This window comes from Etheostoma cragini, chromosome 9 (genome assembly GCF_013103735.1).
Source record: "Etheostoma cragini isolate CJK2018 chromosome 9, CSU_Ecrag_1.0, whole genome shotgun sequence".
Classification (NCBI taxonomy): domain Eukaryota; kingdom Metazoa; phylum Chordata; class Actinopteri; order Perciformes; family Percidae; genus Etheostoma; species Etheostoma cragini.
In genome coordinates, this window is record NC_048415.1 from 13025634 (window position 1) to 13049929 (window position 24296).

Sequence of the window (24296 nt, forward strand, 5' to 3'; positions counted from 1 at the left end):
TCTGTGTTTTTTTGTTATTCAAAAAACAACTTGTACCAGTAATCCCTCTAGTTGACCCCAGAAGCAACAGTCACACATTAAAGAGCATTGGTATGATGCATGTTGTCATTTTAGTTCCTAGGAAACAACCAGAGTTTCACCTGTATAATAGCACAAATACATGGGTAATGTAATGTAGCTCTGACAAATTCAAATGCACATCTCCACTATCATCTCATCTATCCAGTTTCTTTTCTCTTCCTAGACATAATGATGGTCATTCAATGAAAGCAATTTAGCCCATTAGGTTGACGTTTAGGAGGCCAACTATACCATATGCATCTACGCTCCAGCCTTCATACGGAACCGAGGAGCAATTTGTTTGTTAATAATGTGGGCAGTGTTACTCTGTGTTGGAAACGGAGCATTTCTGACATTAATGCAAACAACAACAGGATGTATGGGAGGATTGTGCAAATACTCATTGAGCAGGAGGAAACATTTACGGAGATCTCCACAAGGTTAATTGGCCAGGTTAAATTCAACACTGTAAGCTCTGTAATCAGTATGGTACTTATTCTGTTGAATTATTGTTTTAAGTTACTATTAACTACAGCTGTGGTGTATACAGTTGCTCAAACACAGAGGTTCTTTGAAGCATCCGTTCCTTGAGTCTAGTTTTAAAACTTTTGAAAAGCAGCACTCTGTTATAGCGTAGTTTTTCTGAACAATTGACTAGTAGGTGATTTACAACTTCTTTGGCTTGTGATCCCTTAAAGCAAAGTGTCTCTGTTGCATGGGCAATGCAGGCACAGAACAGCCAATAGGAACATTCTCTCGCTCTCTCTCTGAAATGACCTTTGATTGACCAAAGTCTCCATCCCAGCTAGATTATCTAAAGCCTGAAAACAAGTGTAGCATTCTCCCAGGCCACTTGCGTTACAATATGATGAAAGATTAATCAAGAATAATAATAATTATAATAATAATTTTAAAAAAACGTAATGATTGACTGGCAAATGAATGAGTGGCAAAGGTGATACGTAATAAAGCGCTTACAACCATTTAAACATCTTGTTTTCATTGTCTAACATCTAAAGTAATAATCATATACCATTTAAAATAAAATTTAAAAAAACACTCAAAGAGTCCGACAACTTTATGTGGTGATTTCATTAAGAAAACCATTAAATTAACTGGCAACTCTGCTAAATAAGCATCCAGGCATTGGTAGTGATTACTGTTTGTCATTAGCGTTATTGTCTCCTCTTTAAGTTTACCTAACAAGGTACTTTTTTTTTTAGCAGTGAAAATACTCGAACTCTTTTTTTGCCAACCACTGCCTGCACCACAGTCAGAGAATGTTTTAATGACTTCATGCTAGCTTAACGAAAACTGATCCCAATTATTGCACTTTTGATTTGCGACCTCCTTTTACTCGAGGGTTATTAAATTGAAGTGTTTTCTGCCATTTTATCCACTTAACAGAGTCATCTCTATTAAATGTGGAGTTGTGATAAACTAGAAATAAAGACACTTTCAACTTGTCTTAAGTGTCCAGATGATTGTGTTATTGTGGAACAATAATGGATTTGCATTTGAGGATGAAGATCCTGTGGATTCCTGTTTGAGGTGCCTCTGCCTAGATTTACCCACAGAATCCAACATCAGACATGCAAACCATTTAGCCTCAATGTCCGATTATGATCTGTGCGCTCTGTTCTCCATGTGAAGACTGTTTCTGTGCTATAGACACACTCGAGGCTTTCAGGTAAAGAGTCATTAATCACCGGCTCTCTTCTGACATTAACTTTTTTGTCAATGCCACTGTCTCCAGTTTGTCTGCAGACTGAAAGATTTGAGAGGCATTTTTTATTTGCACGCTTTTAACTCCGCCCAGCTGGGGTAATGGAGCTGGTTGTGTGCAAGCAATTAATGCAACCACAATGCCAAAAGTGGTGATTTGTCATACAGTGGTGATACATAATCATTATATGGAATGTAACGCTACTAAACTGCCCAGCCTTGGTAGATGTTGTGATTCCGTCTGTCCTTGGGTTTTTTATGGTCTTGCCCGGTATTCCCATTCCGACATTCACAAACACACACAGACACAAGCAAGATGTGCACAAGATGCGGCACTGTTTCCTGTAATATGGGTTCCTTTTTTCTTGTTTACTGTTATCTGTCTTCATCTGTGGTTGCTTTTATGTAAAGCAATATGGGGCTAAAATGACCCTCCACAAACATACTTAACCTCTTTGTGTCTTTGTCAAACACTAGTTTTCCCCCCTGTAACTGCATGGTATATAAAGCCTAATTAAAATGCAGCTATTGCATGTTATTGTGTAGTTCCAGGCTGTCGTTTGTTTTGACTTCATAAGCAGCAGTGCTGCTAATTTATTGTACCTCTAATTTTAACTCCCTGGACTCCCTACCTTCTGTCTACTCTTGCCCTTAATATGAAGGCATTTCAATTGCAATGAAGCCCCTAGGCTGACAGCCATGAGATTAGTATGAATGTATTACTCCCTTGGGTGCCATAGGCTGTAATAAGTTCCCCATTAATCGTACCCATTGGGGAAAATTTGTTTAGGTCTTAATTACATTAAAATTGTCTTGATTCTCGGAGATTTAAGCTCAGAATTAGACTGCGCATTTTGCGCTTTCTTTGCCTTTGGCCATTCTGCAAATGTGTTACTTTGCTCCCTTCACCAATGTGATTTCTCATAGCCTCAATGATTGCGCTAATGTTTTTCTTTTCCTTAAAACACGCTCGCTTTCACTGGCATTTTAATTCATAGTTTCAAAGTTTTCTGCTTTGTTTGTGTCTGGGTTTTACACAATGTTACTGAGATATTCCTTTTATCTTTCTGTTGACTCACTTGTATGGATAGGAAGAAGTCCACGTAGCTTCAAAACATATCTGAAATGGAGGCTTAAATATCATACTGCTTTCTGCTGGTGAACTTTCTGTTTACACTATTGGAGCTTGAAGCAGAATCATGGTTGTCTTTAAATCCTTTCCTTGACTTGCAAAAAACCCTTTGAAGTCTGCTGCCAGCAACTTTGTCTGAAATGTGCAGTGGAGGGACTGGTGACCTCTAAAGGTTCTGCATGGTTGCTAATCCATATCAAATGGTATCCAGAATATTGTATATGGAAATACCTCCACTATCCAAGGGCCCTATTGTGGCTCATTACAAAGGCCTTTTATAGTTTCACTGTGTTCTCATCCATTACACATAGCTGGGTGCAATGGGCTAGATTGTGAAATATTATCATCTTGGTTGGAAATCGATTACTTGTCCTGGTGTAACAGTAACTTGATAACAATATGGCTAATCAGTTCTGCTTACTTTTTTTAAAAACTTCTTTATATATATATAATACCTTTTACACACTCATGCAGACATATTTTAAGTAGAGCACGATCAATAAAGGATTTTTTAAGACCGATACAAATATTTTGTTATTTAAAAATACGATATTCCGATCGGACAATGTATATTTAAAAAAATAATAATCCAGAAACCCTTAACCCTCCTGTTGTCCTCGGGTCAAATTTGACCCCTTATAAAAATGTCTATATCAGAATATTCTTTTTTACCAAATTACCACAAAAAAAGGATGGATTCCATGCATTGTCTAAGGTTTCACAAGCCCCCCTTTGACCTAGTATTGTAATCAGTTTTGATTGATCGGATCACAAGTGGGCAGCTCTAAGTAAGGGTACAAACGCACTCAGGATGCATTGAGAACACGTTTTAGATCCAATCACTAAGACCACATTCGGAGGTGGTCTGGGCCACATATGGCCACATTCTTATAGCAGTGTGTACAAGTATATGTCCTGGGCCACATTAAGGACCACCTACTCAACTGTGAGCGAAACTATGCACTTCTTCAAAGTATTTCTAATGTCATAGAAATACCACTGAGATTGAATTGTGTGTTTCATACTGTCGGTGATGGATCTGTGTTTTTGTTCCGGTGCTGCCTGCTCTAATATCCCAGCTGTCTGGAGCTCTGTGCCCAGCTGTTGCTTGAAAAAGGCAGCCGCCGGTATACAAAATTGTTATTTTTAGTTTCATAAAACTAATCTGAATTCAGAATTTTTTAGGATATTACTACAAACATTCCTGCTCTTACCTTGCAACTTTTCATTTAGTTATTTATTAGTCTTGCATTGCCAGACATATTTCCACGGAGTATGCCGACGTGTGTTTAAGCAGCGGCTGTTTTATTTCCTATAAATTCTTCACAATAAAAGTCCCTGGTTATTTTTTTATTTAAATGTTTTCATTGGGAAGCAACAAAATCTGGAAATATTGAGTCTTCGTCAGCAGTTCCTTAACATAACTCCTATAAGCAGATATGAAACGTAACAAACCAGATACGTATAGTAACTAGTGCTGTCAGTTAAACATGTTATTAAGGGTGTTAACTCAAACCCATTTTAACGGCGTCAAATTATTTATCGAAACATTAACATTCTTTTTTGGCTAGCAAACTTTGTAGTTTTTTCAAATTCTGTCGCAAAAACTAGTAACGAGAAAAACTACAAGATCAAATCGGATCTAGCTAGACCAGGGACAAAACAGGCACGGCGCACACTAGTCGTTTTATTATTTATCTGTAATCTCCGCTGAAATGACCAATAGCTCATGGTGCTCTGTTGTCGGCTGAGAGTCACCTACAGTATTCTCGGATAACTGAACCACCAGCTACCGCTGACCTGAAGGAGCACCATGCGGGGCGCCAGAGGCGGTGTTGAGAAACTCTTTTGCGGCTCAACACATCTACTAAATTCCGCTGATACGATCGAGCTGTGATGGAGGTCTGTAGTTGCTTAAACAACTAGCCGCTTTGTAGCATGGAGCTCCTCTTCTACGTTTGTTTTTACCGCTAGTTACTACCAAGGCGCTTGCTACAGGTATGCTACATTCAAGAGACCATGGAAAGTTAATGTACGTTACTCAGCAACAGGTGAAAATAGATACAAGGTTACGCAATAACGTTAAAATGATTTAAACTTTTAGCGAGGAACAAGTGAATTACCTGTATGTGGGAAAACGGCTTTATCTCATCCGTTTTGTTGTTTTTGAATATATATATATAGCCGTAACATTTAGAATAGATAGAAATGTGCGATTAATCGCTAACAATTACAAATTAACTATAACAAATAAACTCACACACACCCAGCCTATGTGCAAACAGAAAATATTTTTTGTGTTTATTTGCACATAGAGCTGGAAAGTGAGATCCGTCACTCAAGATGCATTTGGAGACGTTGGGAGATTTGGAGACACGTACCTAGAGCTGTCCACTTGTGATCCGATCACTCACAACAAATGTCATGCCCACAGTATATTCTAAATAAATTAAAATTAATTGTCCGTTATTATAAAATGGGAATATAGTTTCATATTAAAGTTAAATAATAAAATGCATCTAGTATTTGTTTTGGTTAATAAAGAACAGTGGTATAACTATACCATAGGGCTGCAACGATATATAACAAAAACAAAAGTAATTCTAGAGATGATATAGACATATCTAAAAATTGTTGACTTTGGCACTAGCACACTGGTTCGCCTGCTTATTGTTCATACGCACGTAGAAGGTTACAGTGGTGTGAAAAAGTGTTTGCCTCCTTCCTCATTTCCTGTACCTTTGCATGTTTGTCACACTTACGTGTTTCGGAACATCAAACCAATTTAAACAATAGTCAAGGACAACACAAGTAAACACAAAATGCAATTTGTAAATGAAGGTGTTTATTATTAAATGTGAAAAAAAATCCTAACCATCATGGCCCTGTTTGAAAAAAAGTGATTGCCCCCCTTGTTAAAACATACTATAACTGTGGTTGTCCACACCTGAGTTCAATTTCTCTAGCCACACCCAGGCCTGATTATTGCCACACCTGTTCACAATCAAGGCATCACTTAAATAGAAGCTGCTTGACACAGTAAGGTCCACCAGAAGATCCTTAAAAGCTACACATCATGCAGAGACCCAAAGAAATTGAGGAACAATTGAGAAAGAAAGTAATTGAGATCTATCAGTCTGGAAAGGGTTATAAAGCCATTTCCAAAGCTTTGGGAATCCAGCGAACCACAGTGAGAGCCATTATCCACAAAAGCCGAAGACATGGAACAGTGGTGAACTTTTCCAGGAGTGGCCGGCCGCCCAAAATTACCCCAAGAGCGCAGCGACGAGTCATCCAAGAGGTCACAAAAGACCCCCAACAACGTCCAAAGAACTGCAGGCCTCACTTGCCTCAGTTAAGGTCAGCGTTCATGCCTCCACCATCAGAAAAAGACTGGGCAAAAATGGCCTGCATGGCAGAGTTCCAAGGAGAAAACCACTGCTGAGCAAAAAGAACATCAAAGCTCGTCTCAATTTCTCCACAACACATCTTGATGATCCCCGAGACTTTTGGGACAACATTTTGTGGACCGATGAGACAAAAGTGGAACTCTTTGCAAGGTGTGTGTCCAAGTATATCTGGCGTAGAAGGAACACTGCATTTCATAAAAAGAACATTATACCAACAGTAAAATATGGTGGTGGTAGTGTGATGGTCTGGGGCTGTTTTGCTGCTTCAGGACCTGGAAGACTTGCCGTGATAAAAGGAACTATGAATTCTGCTGTCTACCAAAAGATCCTGAAGGAGAATGTCTGACCATCTGTTTGTGTACTCGAGCTGAAACGAACTTGGGTTCTGCAGCAGGACAATGATCCTAAACGCACCAGCAAGTCCACCACCGAATGGCTGAAGAAAAACAAAATGAAGACTTTGGAGTTGCCTAGCCAAAGTCCTGACCTGAATCCTATTGAGATGTTGTGGTATGACCTTAAAATGGCCGTTCATGCTCGAAAACCCTCTAATGTAACTAAATTAGGACAATTCTGCAAAGATGAGTGGGCCAAAATTCCTCCAGGACGCTGTAAAATCCTCATTGCACGTTATCGCAAACGCTTGGTTGCAGTTGATGCTGCTAAGGGTGGCCCAACCAGTTATTAGGTTTAGGGGGCAATCACTTTTTCACACAGGGCCATGATGGTTTTGATTTTTTTTCACCTTTAATAATAAACACCTTCATTTACAAATTGCATTTTGTGTTTACTTGTGTTGTCCTTGACTATTGTTTAAATTGGTTTGATGTTCCGAAACAATTAAGTGTGACGAACATGCAAAGGAACAGGAAATGAGGAAGGGGGCAAACACTTTTTCACACCACTGTATATCTGTCTCCAATACACAAATACACCTCCAAGTCTGGAGCCTTGCAACGGATCACACTTTTTTAAGCGATAGAACAAAGTTGTACGTTGGTAGTTAGTGCTTTAGTGCTGTAGTATCAGTTAGCCTTCTTGTGGAAATGATTAGCTATGTTAGGCTACCTTTTGTTAAGGTGGCAGAAACTGAATTTTATTTAACATTTTCCTTGTTTTTACAGTCCACTGGAAAGGAAGGTTACATATGTCAAAATGTTGTCTTGTTTGAATCTTAAATTATTTCCCTTGTGATTTTAAATAAAGACGATAATAACACCTGCACTACCTGCAGCACATAATGTTTACATTTCCTTGTATGCAAGGAGCACTCAAACATTAAGATGCATAACGAGCAGTGTGTGGAGTTGTCACCAGTAACCTTTTCACAGCTTCATTCCCCCACACAGACCACCTGTAGAGCGGTGGATGTTTTCTTGGCAACGCATTGTGCTTTAATAAAGATTCAGAGCGGAACCATCATGCCTTTTCTTTGGCTGTTTTGAGACTCCAGCAAAGAGACACAAGATTTCAAGCTGACAACTATGTCTTACAAGGTGCAACAGAAAAAAAAAATGTTATGTGACCAGTTAAGGTCAAGTAAAAGTACAGTTATTTACACTGGCCGGCTATATGGTCTGCTCCCCTAGTCAGGAACCTGGGAATGGCAAATCGTTGGAGCAGTCTGACTCAATATGCCGATGATTTATCAGACCACTGGGACCATTTGGGCTTGTAAAACATGAGGTGAAGCCAAGACCATTAAGCTATGTAATCAGCCATGGTGAGACTGATACCACACTCCCTACTTCGATACAGTTACGGTCCAAGGACCAAAGCACATACTTGTTGATTGTTCCTACTGCTCTTTGGTGTTTTTTCTTTGTTTTGTTTGTTTGAGCAACTATTTCCTCTTTTCAAAATGTGTATGCCCCATTTGTGCAAATTGAGCATGTGTGGGAAACTAAAAAGTTCTCCAAAGAGCACTTTTTTAATGCATTTCCTCTCATTGGATTTAATGGTGTTGTTGCAATGTAGCAACAAAGCACAAGAGACTTTGTATATCTAAGCAGCATTATGTTCGCCACATGTGATTGTTCCACATGCTGCTGCTTAAAAAACATTATCTTCTCCAATAACAACAGCTAAATACACCTCCTAAATTACTCCTGCAAGCTTCCATCAGAGCTAAACACATGGAAATTGGTTCATAGGTTCAGACTTTTAGGTTATTATTTACATGGACTGGTTCGGCAGTATAAGGGACTGTTCCACAAACCATTTTCCAAGGATAGTATTGACTTATTTTCCCTAATGGTGCCTCTCAGTGAGACTGTAAAAGACTGTATTTGTAAGCAGCTAAAGGGCAGACACTTAACTGTAGCTATGAGTTTTTGAGGGTTCATTAAAGTAACATAATGGTTAAACTTTTGTGGAGAGATGTCAGGGCAATGGTAATTTATCAAATAAGTTTTTATCTTGCCATGCAAGATTAATTTCTATATGGCATAGTATTTCCCTAAAGGATTTTCTTTTCAGTAAGCAAGCTGAAGGTCATAGAGGTATTCATCTAGACCAGAAAAAAAGAAAAACCAAAAGCACATATTATACCTGGATATGACATTCGAGAAATGTCATTCCCACTAACTTCTATACAACGGCTAGCTTTTATTCTGTTCAAAGGGAACATATAGGAAAATGTAGGTCTTCAACAAAGTTTTAACATTTGATGCATCTCAAGGTTCCACTTTATTGTCATTACACAATGCAGGCTTGCACACTAAAAGGCAGTATCATTTAAGGAAGAAATGAAAATGACACCTCTCAATATAACACATTCCAGTACAACATGCACAGTAGGGATTAGTAGTAGTGATAGGCCAATTTAATAGGGCCCATATTTGCGTTTTTACGTGTATCGGCATTGGCCAATAGATGGCTGCTGCGTTTGCCGATAGTTTTTTCTTGGCATAAATTACGGACAGGCGTACACAGGCAGCTCTGTATTACTGCAGACGCTGAAGTTCACGGGCTGACCATGCACTGCCCCTCCACCAGTAGTACCACGGCAGTGTTAAATTACAAATCAAGCCCTTTATTTCAATGGCTACTTTTCAGGTTTATTGTTTTCTTCTATTGTTTAAATGTGTTGACAAAGGACGTTTAGTGATGACCTGCTTATATCTGTCTTGTAATATGTCAGCAAGCAATCCATAAGGCTGTGTTCTAGATGTTGATTAAAGCCTTTTACCCTTGCACAGTTAACCATATGCAGTGCACCCATCCACATGATAATATTTTGGGTGATATGAATGTATGATGATTGCAGATCAAGAAATGGCAGAGCAGATTCCGAAAAAAAAAATCCAGTGCGCCAGGTTTTACATTTTTATGATGTAAATTTAGGAAGCAAAAGCAGTATTGGCTCCAAATATTGGCCCAAGAAAATTGGCAGCCCATATCTGTCATTGGCTAAGTGGTTGATCCCTACTTTTTAGAGATAAAATCTATGGCATAGCTGTTTTATTGAATTGCTTTAGGTTACACAGGTGTGCCTAATGGAGTGTAGCTTTAAAGAAAGTTGTTTTTATAGCATTGTTGCAGCGGTAGTCAGCTTGTGTATTGTGTACATTTATGGTTGCCTGCTCGCTGTCGTCTTGATCTCTGGCATTGTTGGTGCATTGGTATGCTTATATGTGCAGTACCACCGTCAAGTGTCAACCATATTGTGTAAAACCAGCAGAAATTTGAATTGCTCCATCCACGTGCTCTTTCAAGTTAGCGTCAATACAGTGGATGATGTGTAATTTTTGTGCACTACACTTGTCACAATGTAGGCACATTACTTTTTGAAAGGAGATGAAAAAGATTGGTACAATTTAGTAGGGAGACTCTTATATGTGTTTTTTGGTTTGGAAGCACAACATAACTCTTCCCTTGGTTTTCTGCTCTTTTAATACATTTAAAGGGTCGTGGATATATGACTGACTTCACGGTTACAAATCGTCTTGATCTCTCATTGCCTCAATCCTCTCAGAAAGAGCTTACCTCAGAAAAAAGGAAGCCTTAAAATGACTATTCCATACACTACCGTAAAAGAGGTGTTTTCTTTTGATGATGACGATAAGAGGACTGAGGGATGGAGGCTGTTTCAGAAATTGGACTCACACCCCTCCCTGGAGATATAATGTATTTTAACATGACCGTATGGCAAACGCATTGTTCAACCACAAGGTCACGTGTAAACAAGAGATTTTATAAACCCCAAGGTAGAAGATTTAATGTCATGTTCCTTACATCTGTGCAGTACATCATTGTTAAAGTGGGACCTAAAAACAAAGTATAAAATAGAATGTAAAAAGGATTTGTGTAATAAGCTAATGCTTCAACCTACCTGTTTTTGGTCAGTATTGACTAGAAATGAATTAAGACGACCACAGTGTGAATTAAGTTGACACACTGTTATTGTTTCTTATACCATTTATGTTATGTATGTGATTTATATCTATGTGAGTGAACCAAACCTAACTGTTCAAGTTAATAATTAGGAGATTTAAAATAGTATTATAGGCAGGGAAGTTAATGTTAAGCACAATTCAGTTCAAAAAATGTCTACACACTAATATTTTCATTTGAGCCTGTTTGTTGATTTAATTTAGGATATTAATTAGAGAAACAATTAGTCAATTAATAAATGAGTGGATCAACAGAAAAGAACATGTAATGTGTGTAAATGTGTTTTATTTATTTATTTTTTTGCTTTTAACCAGACGTAACAATGTGTTAACTTTGACTTTCACCTACTGTGAATCTCTCCACCATTTCCGTTCCCAGAATTCCTCCCTGTATTCTGTCTACTGGTCTTCTCATTTCCCTGTGGGAGGTTGGAGAGTAGAGGAAAGAAGCCTTTTGCGGCCTCAGACAATGAGAAATACATGTGTATCAGCATTACCCGCCATCTTCTCTCTGAGAAACCTACAATCAGTAACACTGTGTTTACCGACCAATATACAGCACAATACACTTAATGGTCATGTTTATGTGCCATTCATTTTGTGGAGTTAATTAGGGATAGACCGCTACATCTCTAAGTCTGTCCCTCTGCTTCACTTTCACTCACCACAGAGTCTGACTTAATGTCCCGCCCATGACACTATCTCACTCTCTTTTACTGTGTATTATGTTGAAAGTTTTGTGTCTGAGTTTGTAACATTCCAAAATCTTAATTTTGACTTAAAGATTTCCATTTCACTGTATATGCATATCGGTTATCGGTTTCATTAACTTCTGATAATTGCTATTGGTATCGGCCTTGAAAAAACAGTACCATTAAATCCCTAAAGTTCATTGATTTAAGAAATAGTGGGCCTCTGAATTGAATAATTAAACAATTTTCACTGGGTCACTGATACATTTCCTAACATGCAATTTAAGTCTCACATCCTCTAATTTGTTGTTAATTCATCTACCTACACTAAGTGACTGTATGTGTCCAGGTATTTAATGTTATGACACTTAATTTGAGTGGGCTTGGAGTTGCAGAAGCGGTTGTCCCGCTGGGGTTTAGTGATATTAAGACATGGCTGTTTCACATTGTGCAGTACAGGCCCTCTGGAAGAGACTCCCTTCTATCCGCGAGACTTTGAACTGAGGCCAGATGGCCTGCAGTAACCGAGTCGGCAGAAGGTTTCGCTTCCGTGGAAGTCAATGGCCTCGCCTGGGAGAAGGGAGCTAAAAATGGAGATCCACATACCCACTTAGGACATGATAAGTAAATGTGTCAGTCTGGAAAAATGTCTAAGTCCTAGCCTTTTAATGACAGAGAACAACCAAGTCTGAAGGCATGCTCTTGTGTAACATAATTGATCTCTGCAGTAAGACCATATTCTTAACATAATGTATAGCAAATTATATTCATATACTGTATGTATACCTCTTCTAATTAGTCAGTTGTAGATATTTAAAAGCAGATATACTAGACAGTTTTCAGGACATGCAGTGTTTTCAACAGGAGAGTGTAAAAACTGTTGTGGGTGGTCCTTGGACCCTGAAGGGGTGTCTGCGGGTACGCTCCACCAAAATAAGTGTTTTGTACATTTTAAAGGTAAATGCATTCATCCGGTGCACTTTTATGTTTTAATATTATTTTCTTGGGCATTTTCAGCCTTTTATTTTGACTGGAAAGGTGAAGACATGAAAGGCAACAGAGATGGGGGAATGACATGCTGCAAGGGGCCGCAGGTTGGAGTCAAAACCGGGCCCGCTGCGTCGAGGAGTAAACCTGTTTATATGGGAGCCCGCTCTACCGACTGAGCTATCCGGCCGCCGCATCTGGTGCACTTTAAGCAAAATTAACAGCCTAGATCTTTGTTGTCTTGTAAACTATTTTGTGCTCTACACATAATATACCATATACAGGTTTTTTTCCGGCTTAGATGACAAGGCAAACCTGTGAAGTAAAAACCATTTCAGGCGACTAAGCTCACTGAGAGAACACCAGGGGTTTGCAGCGCTATCAAAAAAGCAAAGGGTGGCTGCTTTGAGGAATCTAAAATATAAGACCTATTTAAGAGTTATTTCACACTTTTTTTGTTAAGAACATAATTCATAAGTACATAATAATTAATTAACATTATATTTAGTATTTCAGTGGGGGGGGTCTTCCACATCCGGGACTTGGGTATAGACTACATTTGCCCCCCAGTCCAGTTGTTCAACCCTTGTATGGTATTCGCGTCTAATTGACCCATTTCATAAGTACATTTTTTTCCACTTTAAAATCAATGGCCTTACCTTATTTTCTGTGATAGACACGTATTCCTGACTCAATCCAGAAAATTATTCTGGATATGACCACTTTTAACATGAATTATAACCTTATGACAAAAAAAACATTTTCCATTTTCAATTGTGTTCTAGTAGAGAATGATTGCATTCCCTAAACAAATACTATTTTATATCAATTGTTTGAAATTGAGATGAAGACAATATTTTTTAATAGATTATGAAGTAAGATTATGAAATAAAATTTTTATACCAAAAGTGAATACAATGCAAGGGTGAATCAGTATGGGCATATGGTCATTTTTTTGCGCAAGCACCCCCTTTGAAAATGTAGGATTGACTTACATAGGCAACTGCTTTTACTGCTAATTTGTACAATAATGCAATCATGATATGGATACAAAACGTTGTGAAGTGTAATGTTTTCCACATTATAGTGATCAAAAATGATTAGTAATGTTGAGCCTACAGTGTAACGGAACACCACAGTTGATGCATACATGTGAATTGTAGATTATTTGCAGAGTTTAACCTTGATAGTGAAAATGTGATACTACGTGAATGGGGCACACCGGAAAGATGATGTATCAAATACTTTTGTTATGTAATAAAATGCAAATTAATTATTTTTAAATCTTACAATGTGATTTTTCTGGATTTTTGTTTTAGATTCCGTCTCTCACAGTTGAAGTGCACCTGTGATAAAATTACAGACCCCTACATGCTTTGTAAGTAGGAAAACCTGCAAAACCGGCAGTGTATCAAATACTTGTTCTCCCCACTGTATATAGTAGTAGATCCATACTTGGTGTCTGTGTATCAATGCAGTATTGCTACAGAAAATATCGAAACACTATTAAAAGTATAATATTTTACCCAACCCTACCAGCTAATATATTATTTAAATGCTAAAGTGAAATTCAGTGTATAGTTTTATTTGACCTTAATTTAAATGTAGTCATTGTCAAGATTTTTATTTTCCAACAACCCAAAACTAAAGAAGAAAGTAATTTGTGGTCAAACAGACTGCCGCTAATGTTGGAGACAGACAGGCGAGAAGAGCAGACGTAGTAACGTAATGTCGCTCGTTAAGCAATGTCTGGAAAATTATTTAAATTAAATTATTTTTACTTTTTGGAGCACTGGCCCGAATGAGCAACTGGCTGACTGTATTTACTGGCCCGCCACAGCATAGGTAATTAATGGGAAACACTGACATGATCCGCATCTACTCAGTATTCCCAGTCATTTTTATGGACTATAGATATTTTTGTAAATGGGGACTTTACAACTTTTCCTCTTTTTACCTAATCCAAATGCACCTGTACATGTTGGTTTACCCCATCTGGCTCCAAATTATGGGTCATTGGGAAAATTTGTCTAAAATATGTTCTTTCTTAGACACATAGACAGTAATGTGAAACTCTAAAGGTTTTGGAACATGCACCTTTACATTAGTGTCTAATGTACTATTGTAAACATAAGTTACAAATATATTTCACTTTAAGAAAACAGTAATTTAGTCTGGCATATTGACAGATTTGAGGATGTTTGGAGCCTTCCTTTCACATGCAAATCAAACAAGAAGGCCACGTAAATAATACAAATAACCTCAGGATGTTACACAGACGCAAATGTGGTTGGTGTTGCTAGGCGACACTGGCAGCTAAATTATGGCGTACAGCCTACACTGTAGGCCTGTATTTTGGAGCCAGAGCTGCTGAACACCTCAGCTAAACAAGGCAGTCAGTGTAAGTTAATGTTCTGAGGTGTGGCTGAGCACTGATGGAGCTTGAGCATAAAGTCACCAACAAATTCCAACAACCTGATTCTTTTGTATAAGATGGCCTTGGGTACTTGGCCCATTTGGGGCTGTGGTTCTCTTTTGACTCCCGGTTTATATGTGCACTACATAGATTTTGTTGTCACATAACCAAGTGATAAACATTTGCTAAATTGATTCCAGTTGCTGCTGACAAACATGCGTCTTGTTAGTGGTGGGGAAAAAAAAGATTGTTAGATGCATGGTGATTCTCTCTAGAACGATTCGATGCTTGATTCCGATAAGGCAATAGTCGACTGAAAGAGGATGGGATAATGAACTACAACTTAGAGTTTAGGCAAGACTGCAGGAAAAAAACAACAATGGCCAAAAGAAAAAAAAAGTTTTGTACATATGTAAATACACATGATCTAATAAGACATGCATAAAATAATTAGGCAAAACACAAAAGGCTGTTCATCTACTTTATTGCATTACGTCTGACCACCTCATGTTTCATGTTCTAAGAAGCCAATTCTCCACCTTTAAACATGACTGAGTCTCTGACATGGAAGATTACTGAGAGGTGACTTTGTCAAGCATGTTTAAGGCTTAAGCATGGAATGACTACAAAATAAAAACCACAGTAGGCAAAAAAAAAGGTTAATTAAAATTGGTGTGTGACAAATACTGTATATGTCAAAATCTAACAAACTCAGATTTATATGTATTTTTTTTTAAATCATGCATGGAAATGTACATTACAAAAAGCATTGATAATCGGTTTAGAATTGAATCGTTGGCCTCTCATCAGTTGTCTGCAAGTCACATTTCTCTCAATTCTACATAGGCGGTATGCTGAATAGTGAATCACAATTCAAAGGTGACAATCAGGAAAGAGCAGCAGTCTATATTTATGAAAGTTCTCTAATGATAAATACTTGACAGCTGTTTCCAAGTGAAAATTAAGACAAAGAAACAGCAGGAAAGAGCTGAGTAGTTTAAGAAAGTTGATGAAAGGCCGCCAGCACAATAAACACCTATTCAAGGTTGTATGATTGTTAGTTTTCAAAGCTAAGGAGCAGAAACACAGTTGTTTGGTTATAAGTAAAGTTTGTATTATCTGATCTTATTTTGGCGCCACTCTGGGAAAAGAAGAACTTGAGGTTCTTTCTTGTGGGATATTGTTTCATCCATCTTGACAAGACAAAAGTCACACTAGCTCTATTATAGTCTTCAGGATCTCTCGACACATTCTTACTGTCTCTGTGAAAGCAAATGTGCTAATTAGTGAACTCCCACAGATGGACAGTCATTGTTAAAATGTTTAAGCAGGCGAATGAAACTACAACATGACACAGTCGTCCTGTCAGTTGGAGTCATCAAAGGAGTAAAATATGGAACCCTGGGAAATCAGGGCAAATAATAAGGCCATTGTTCTGCACAGAGTTGCAGTCCCCACCAGTCTCTCCTTTTTAAGGGTGATAACTGAAGCCCTAAATGGCTTAAACAACTAAGAGAATATTGGACTTGAATAATTCTTTCTGCAGGGATGGAATTAATATTGTGACACAGACACATTTACCACACAGCAAACCTTTGATGCAGCTCCTTTTGTATGTTCTGTTTTGTCGTGTTCAGTGGAAGTAACCAAGGTTCATTTCCTGTTCTAGTAGTTAATGATGTAGTAGCAGAGGGAATAAGTTTGGTCTCCTTTATTCGTCTTTTTACTTTGCGGTTCCTCATTTTTCAAAGGCGATGTGCATAGCACAGTAGTTGATGAAAGGAAAGGAAAAAGACCAGCAAGCAGGTTTTATTTATGGATTCACTGAGGCCCTTTTTATTTTATTTTTTTATTTTTTTTTACTAGGCCCAGCTATGGACATTCCGGCCACCAGTGAATTTATTCCACTCGCTCTAAAATGATGACATACACCAGGCTTTGTTGTGTGGGGAGTGTGTTTACTGTGAGGTGGTAAGCTTCCCTGTGCAGTTGTTTGGTCTGACCTCTCCTCCCCGTCAGTGACATACCATTAACTACTACATATGCTTCTCTGTGCACCTACCATCCCTCGTCAGCGCAGGCAATATATTTTATTTGTCTTTTTCAAAGGTGGCACTGCCGGTGCTACTCCCGGCCGCTTGCTAGGCTCCACTGCTTACCTTACAGTATGTTAATGGGCCTTGCAGATGTCCTTCAAAGGATGGGGAGAAAGGAGTTTATTTTGTAGTCATGTCACATTACTGTTCTTTTAGAACTAATGTTAGCTGCTGACAGTTGCAATTAGGTGTAAATAACATGCTGTTCCTTTCCTGTGAAAGGAAAGGGCTTGGGCAGAATGCCTTCAACGGAGAATGGCCAGAGGGATAACTCTTCTGCATAGCCAGTGTGCTGGCAAAAAAAGTGGTTCCTAGTTTAGTTTTTTGGCCGTTTTTTCTTCTGTTGTGACACCTATGCAGTCTCTATCACTCCCCCTCCTATTCTTTTCTGCACACTGTCTCGCTGTGTCAGTAGAGGGCTGGAAACTCATCTGACACTCAAGCTGAAATTTAATGTAAAAGTGTAATAAGAGCTTTGAAGAGAGTCAGCTCCCCTCTTAAACGCCGTCCCTTCAGACTTCACTGTTTTTGGAGGGTATTGTTATGGGTCGTTGAGGAACCAGTGCTCTTCTCCGGTGAGAATGGCGTCCCGACATATTGGCCTGTCGTCCTTGGTGATGATGGAGCCCATATTTTATGGGAGATGCACTCTAAGTGAAACTGAGAGGTATTCCTGCAAACTGGGAGATGGAGGGGCCGTGGGGTCCCAGCTGCCAATTTCAACTTTGATATGAGTGTTTGGGTTCCCATGGTATCAAGAAGAGCAATATGACTTTTCAGCATCCAGAGACGTGTGTTTTTCTCACGTCTTAAGTCTGAAATCCAAATAATTTCGTCAATAACACTGTTTTAACAGTAACACTGAGGCTGACATTTGCTACAAAGTGGACAATGAGAGATGGGCTACAAGCTTGAGGTTGGTTAAAAAACTAATGCATTTTTTTTGCTTCTTTATAGCTTTATTATGGGGGATATGATAAAACACTGTAAATGCTTGGTTCCCTGTGGTGGAAGTTACTCTTGGTGGAGTCAAGATGCCGCCGATTGTCATGGCATGCCGTTTCACTGCTCTTTTTTTTGCCCCATCATCCTTTTTTCTGCCATTTGTAATGCTTCTGGTGGTGTCTCTGCTTGTTAATAACACTAAATCATCACTGGTTTATGAGCGACTGGCACTGTTCGAAATCTTGGATTCTTTTGGGAAGCTTTCCAATATTGAGGGTGGACATGCTGCAAATCCTCCAGTCTCCCTGGTTATGGTACAAGAGGAACTTCGACGCCGGGAGTCAACTTTTCTGCCCCAGGCGAGATTTCGCAGGAGACGTGGTCGGCGTGCTCACGGTACACGTTCTGGCAAGCGTGTGAAGTTAAAGGCATTGCTGAGAAGGTCTTATATGGACTGGATTGTTGGTGTGTCTACTTGCTATAATCATTTGGATTTGGTGCATCGGCAGCGGTGCATTCAACCTGTTTACCCAGCGCGTCCGGAGTCCGAGCAGCTGTTGCAGCCCTAAAGGAATTGAAAGGAGGTGGTGTGTTTTTTGTTAGTGTGTGTGTGTGTGTGTGTATAACCTGCATGTATTGGATTGCATTACGTCGCCGGCCAATGGAGAAATAAACGTCTTAATGGCTCTTATGAATGTCCATTGTAAAAGACACTTTTTTTTTGTCTCACTTTTTAAGGACAATTTTAAATGCAAAAAGATTTCCAACTGTGATCCTTATTCTAGTTTTAAATCGAAGCTTTTTACTTTAATTAAAACTTCTGTGGTTTGGATTGCTGCAATATATCGTCCACCTAAGTACAATGACAATTTTATTTCTGAGTTTGCCGACTTTATCTAGATTTATTTTGCAGTATGAGAGGATTTTAATTGTTATAATTGTTGTAATATCCATATTTACTGTGATGATAAGCCATTAGTTAAAGACTTTTTAAACGTCATTTAGTCTTTTAGTTCCACAAAATTTGTGTCTGAACATACACATCAGCATGGACATACAGTAAATTAGATTTAGTTTTATACTATGGTTTGTCTTTGTCAGTTAATATCAGTGCCTTCTCAAATTTAGATCACTCGCTGATATTATTTGGCATGTCTGTCTCTAATTTATGGGGAAAATGGTGCAGAAGACAAGGTTATCTCGTTATATTAACACTAATGCTTTACATGACTTTAATTTGAAACTACCAGATGTGATGGATCCAGTCTTTAGCAAAGCCTTTTCGCTGGACTGTCTCACAGACAACTTTAATGGTGCACTTCAGGATTTGTTGGAATGTGTGGCCCGAGCCAAGACACGCAAGTGTTCTCCAAAAAATCATACACCTTGGCTAAATGAGGAGTTACTGACTCTCAAAAAGAGCTGCAGAAAGGTTGAACGTCAGTGGCGCCATACTAAGCTTGAAGTTTATTATACGGCATGGCATGATAGTCTGACTACCTAGAAGTCTAGGATGGCTTCTCCAAAGGCAGTCTTTATTTCTAATGTGATTATGAATAATATGCATAACCCCAGACTTTCATTTGAAACTGTTGATAGACATAAACAGTGTCAGCAGCCAGTAATTAGTATGGATTTGTCAGCACATGATTTTATGATGTATTTCTATAAGGGAGTTGAGGACATCCGCACTATGATACCCCAGTCAGATGTTGGGGGATTAGACTGCGCTATCACAGGACCATCTTCTACAGGACAGGGCCACTCTGAGTTTGAGACGATTTCTTTGGTTGACTTAACTAAAATTGTTGTGACTGCAAGAGGTACCACTTGTTCTCTGGATGATTGCCTGCCTGGGTCGTTAAAGAACTATGGCCAATATAAGGATTGTATGTTTTAGCTGTTTTTCCGGCTTGCCTCAAATCTGCGGTGGTTAAACCATTATTGAAGAAACAAAATATGGATATACTGTAAACTCGTTGGAAAATTATTGACCTGTTTCTAATTTGGCCTTTTTATCTAAAGTCTTTCAGAAAGTAGTCTCAAATCAGCTTTAAATATATCTGTCACTTAAACAGCACTCACAAAGGATGTTAAACAATCTATTACTGGCTGCTGACTCAGTCTTAACATCTATCCTTTTGTTGTTAGATCGTAGCGCGGGTTTTGATATTGTGGACCACAGTATTCTTTTGGACAGAATGGAGAAATACTCCTGCATTTCTGCCCAGGTGCTTAAGTGGTTGAGATCCTACCTTTTTAGAAAGATCTCAATGTTTGTTTTATAACTACAAATTGTCTGAATCTTCCCCACTTCAGCACGGGGTTCCACAGGGTTCAGTTCTTGGGTCGTTGTTTTTTATATACTTAGTGCCATTGGGTCAAATCATTTGTTTTTTTGAGATTGCTTTTCATTGCTATGCTGATGATTTACAAATATATGTGCCAGTTATTGCAGAAAATGCATCTGATTTGTTTAAGTTATCAACTTGCTTGGCTGCTGTAAGAAGCTGGTTATCAGCAAACTTCCTTCTACCCAGCTGAGCAAAAACTGAGATGATAGCTGATGGACCAGCTAGATTAGGTCATTTGTATGACAATTTCACTCTGTCCATTGAATATTTGGTTATTCAGCGCAAGGATAGAGTAAAAAATACTCTAAGGCTAAATAATAGAAGTAGCTTTCTTTCATCTGTGAAAATTTGCAAAGATTAGCTCAATATTGCCACTTAAAGATGCTGAGGTCCTTATTCATGCCTTTTTTATATCTAGGCTGGACTATTGTAATGTACTGTTCTCGGGGCTGCCTAAGAAAAGTTTGAAAGGTCTGCAGATGGTCAAGAAGGCTGCAGCACGTATTCTCACTGGATCATCTAAATACATACATTTAACCCCTGTGCTGGCCTCACTGTACTGGCTCCCTGATTTAAAGGTTTTGATCTTTTGAATTCTTATGTGCCTACACGGTTGCTGAGCTCCCACGGGTCATGACTTCTGACTGTACCAAAGGTTAGGAAGAAAACAATTGGTGAGCGAGCCTTTTGATTGAAAGCGCTCTATAAATAAATAAATTATATTACATTATTATTATTATTATTATTATTATTATTATTATTATTATTATAGGGTCCAACTTCACCCACTCAATAAATTCTCGCTCATGTTACCTGCTCTCTTAATGACATTCTAACTGCATACTAGGTATATCTAATTATGATTCTTTATAGTGATATTGCAATTGCGATATTATTCATAAATGTTGGAGGGATTGATCATTTTTGTATCACTATTCTCATGTTCATTAAAAAAGATTAAAATTTAAAAGATTATAGTGTGATTTTTGCGAGGATCGGTACCAAACAAAGATTTTTTTCTTTAGTCTGTAGGATATAATTTGTAGACCGGGACATCTCTCCAGCACTACAATACATAATTCAGAATATGTTTTTCACATAGAACCAGGCTGGTTAAAGTTAACTTAGGGGGTAAAGTTAGGAAAAGGGGAGAACATAAAAAAATAATCAGAATGCAGTTTCTCTTGCAGGAGTGTAAATAAATTAATCACATTCTCAGTTGTCAAGAAATGTGTCATGTCTGCGTTGGTTAGGCTGACAGCACTGCTTCAAAGTGGTCAATCTGGATCCGTTTTCACTTTCTATGTGACAAGACCTACATTGTTATAAAAGTATAATATGCTCTGTGCTGACCGATAGAAGGTGTAAGGCGGTTTGATTTGAATCTCATTTAAATGAAGTGCCAGAGATTCTTGGAAGGTTGTGTGACTCTTAATAATAGCAAGACAATTCAAGAGAACCACAAACAGCCTCAAAGCTGGCCTTGAAAAACTAAAAATAACAACCCTCATGTTTGTAGGATTCCTTGCAATATAGTATGTGCCTATTAAACTGAGTGCATGCCTGTCAGAAAACCTATCGCTATATCGAAGATATACATCTTCCCAAAATGTTTTCTCTCAATTATTCTGTGAGCGTGTGTTATGTGTGCATGATCAATTGTGTGCCTACAACAAACCGTGTGAGAAGGGGTAGTTGAGCAGCACCAAGCTGCGTCAGCCCTAATCTGTCTCTTGACCAGCGTCATTTCGCAGCAGAATACTCATATTGATCTGTGTGCTTGTTACACAAAAAAATAAATAAGTCAACTAGACTGCACCTGAGTGCACCTGAGTTCACAACCTGCCCTTGACAATACTCAGTGTGTAGAGAGAGACAAGGTGTAAAGGTGGAGTAGTTGCAGTTGTGCAGCAGGGGAGCAGAGAGTCAGAAAGGGTTCTGCATTGTTGATCCAGTATGACATTGATAGACAGCAGCTGAAGGAAAGCTGATAGCCATGTTTGGCGTGCCGGTTTTTAAAGGACGTACGTGACTGCCGATTCAAAGTTGACCGAGCATGAATTCAGCAGGCGATCGCCCCAAGTGGTCGTGCCGAAAAGAAGTGAGAAAGGAAACTTTCACATATGACTTGCTTGACTTTCCACCTTTTTCACCATTATTATTCTCCCCTTGAAATACTTGTTTCTGCCAGGGTTATTTATTTTTTTACATGCGCCTACTTCACTTTGTTGAACATGGTGAAACATGTCTGTTTTCTCTCTCTGCACCACCTCTGTTAGGACGTACAATTTTTTTGTACAAATGTCAAACAAAAAAGGTTGCATGGGTTTTCCACATTAAGTGAAAATGTCTCTCTTTTTATTGTGGTTGTCTAGTCAGTAGTTGTAAGACTACTATGTTTTTAATGTCAGATCTTAGTGCAGCTTAGACTCCTGTTATGATTACTGTTTAAAAGTGTTCACATATAACTTACCATCCACTACATTTAGTAATTTGTCATCTGCCTTATTCATATGTCAGACTAAATGTCACCCAAAATATTGTTTGTGATGGACTGAGCTAACAGCAATAATATTACGTATAATATTAAAATAAATGTGGATAATATACTCAACTACACTTTATATGTGGAATATGTAATACTGACAGCTATTGTTTAAAATAGTTACTGCATTACAAATCCAAAATACTGAAGAGAGTCCTCTCCCCCGCCCCCTCCTCTCCAGACTCGAAGTTCACGTTGGTTGCCAGGCTGGAAACGCAGCATCCACAACAATGTTGCTAGATGCTTGTCTCACAGCGCACCGGAGTAGCTAACGTTAGATGCTGGCTATATTGACAGTCATAAAAGCCCGTGCTCATGTGGCGCCGTGTACCCAGCTCACAGGCACACCTTTTCGGTTTAGAATGACAGTAGGAGCCGCTACAAATGACACTACCTTGCCGTCCTCTCCACCGGACTGAACACACTTTATTGACTTATTGAATTCTGACATCAATCGCTGAACACACTGCAAACTCACAGTCCTCAATTCCCGATTTAGAGCCCCCTCTCCTGGCTTAAAAAATCTTGTTGTGGTCGGTTATGGTCGCTGAACCGGCTACACGTTGTAAACCGCTGTGGCCCGCTGGCCTGGTCTTCCGGTAACGTTAAATAGCACTTAGCAGGGTTTGCATGGCGGGGTTAGCCAGCCGCACTGGGATCACTTTAATGGCTGTGTCTCAATTTTTTTTGCAAGTAATTAAATCGGGTTCTCTAGCTATATAAATCAATGTGAGTACTTAAATGTTGAAATTAAATAAAACGCCTGTCCCTTGTAACCGTGATAAATTAGCATGAAGCTAATGCTTACCTGTTCAGGATGAAATTACCCAACTCCGCATCTTTTTGGGCTCTAATCTTTCAAATACAGCTTCAATTTTATGTTAGAAACATGCTGTTTTTTTCCAGGTAAGAGAGAATCCATCTCTGTTGATCCTGTTCGTTGGTTTACTGCTTTCATTACTGTATTAACGTTACAGCTGTAGCTTGCTGGGTTTATGTTTTTACAGGTACTGTATCAGCAACCCGGCGGTCCATTGATGCAAAAGTATTTTGCTTTTGAATCAACCCAAAGGTTTCCTTGTTATGATAAATTCTCTTGAGTTTCTGTATTCTGCACAGCAAAAGAAACTTTACCTTGTCTTGGGGAGTACTTAGTACTCTGTTAAATCCTAACAAAACAATATCAAATATGAAGTTAGCTATCTCGCTACAGTAGGTCTCTGCTTAGCCTCACTTTTCAAAGTGCCACTTGACACTCTTTTGGGGCCTGCAGCAGCTGCTGTTTTCCCAAGCAAAAAAGTGTAAGGCCAGCTAAAAAAAAAAAAAACTAAAAGCCCCCGACAAATTAATCTCAAATGGGGACTGAAGGCCAGCAAATGGACTGCTGTAGTGTTTGTGAGGTATGTCAGGCTGCCTTTCCTCTATGAATTCAGCTGCCTCCCTTTACTAACCTGCACAAATTCAACAGATCGACAACGTAATAATTAGGAAATGGATATTGCGCACAAGTGTTTCTTATATATTTGGACAGATAGCTACA

At 38.7% G+C, this 24296-nt stretch overlaps 1 long non-coding RNA gene across 1 annotated transcript; it reads right to left on the reverse strand.

The window, feature by feature from the left end:
- Positions 1 to 5300: 5300 nt before the first annotated feature.
- On the reverse strand, positions 5301 to 23029 carry LOC117950689. Its single transcript, XR_004657962.1, has 3 exons — positions 22827 to 23029; positions 19957 to 19959; positions 5301 to 5311 (listed from the first exon to the last, which is right to left on the reverse strand). It is a non-coding gene; the product is annotated as an uncharacterized LOC117950689 (long non-coding RNA).
- Between the last annotated feature and the right edge of the window lie 1267 nt (positions 23030 to 24296).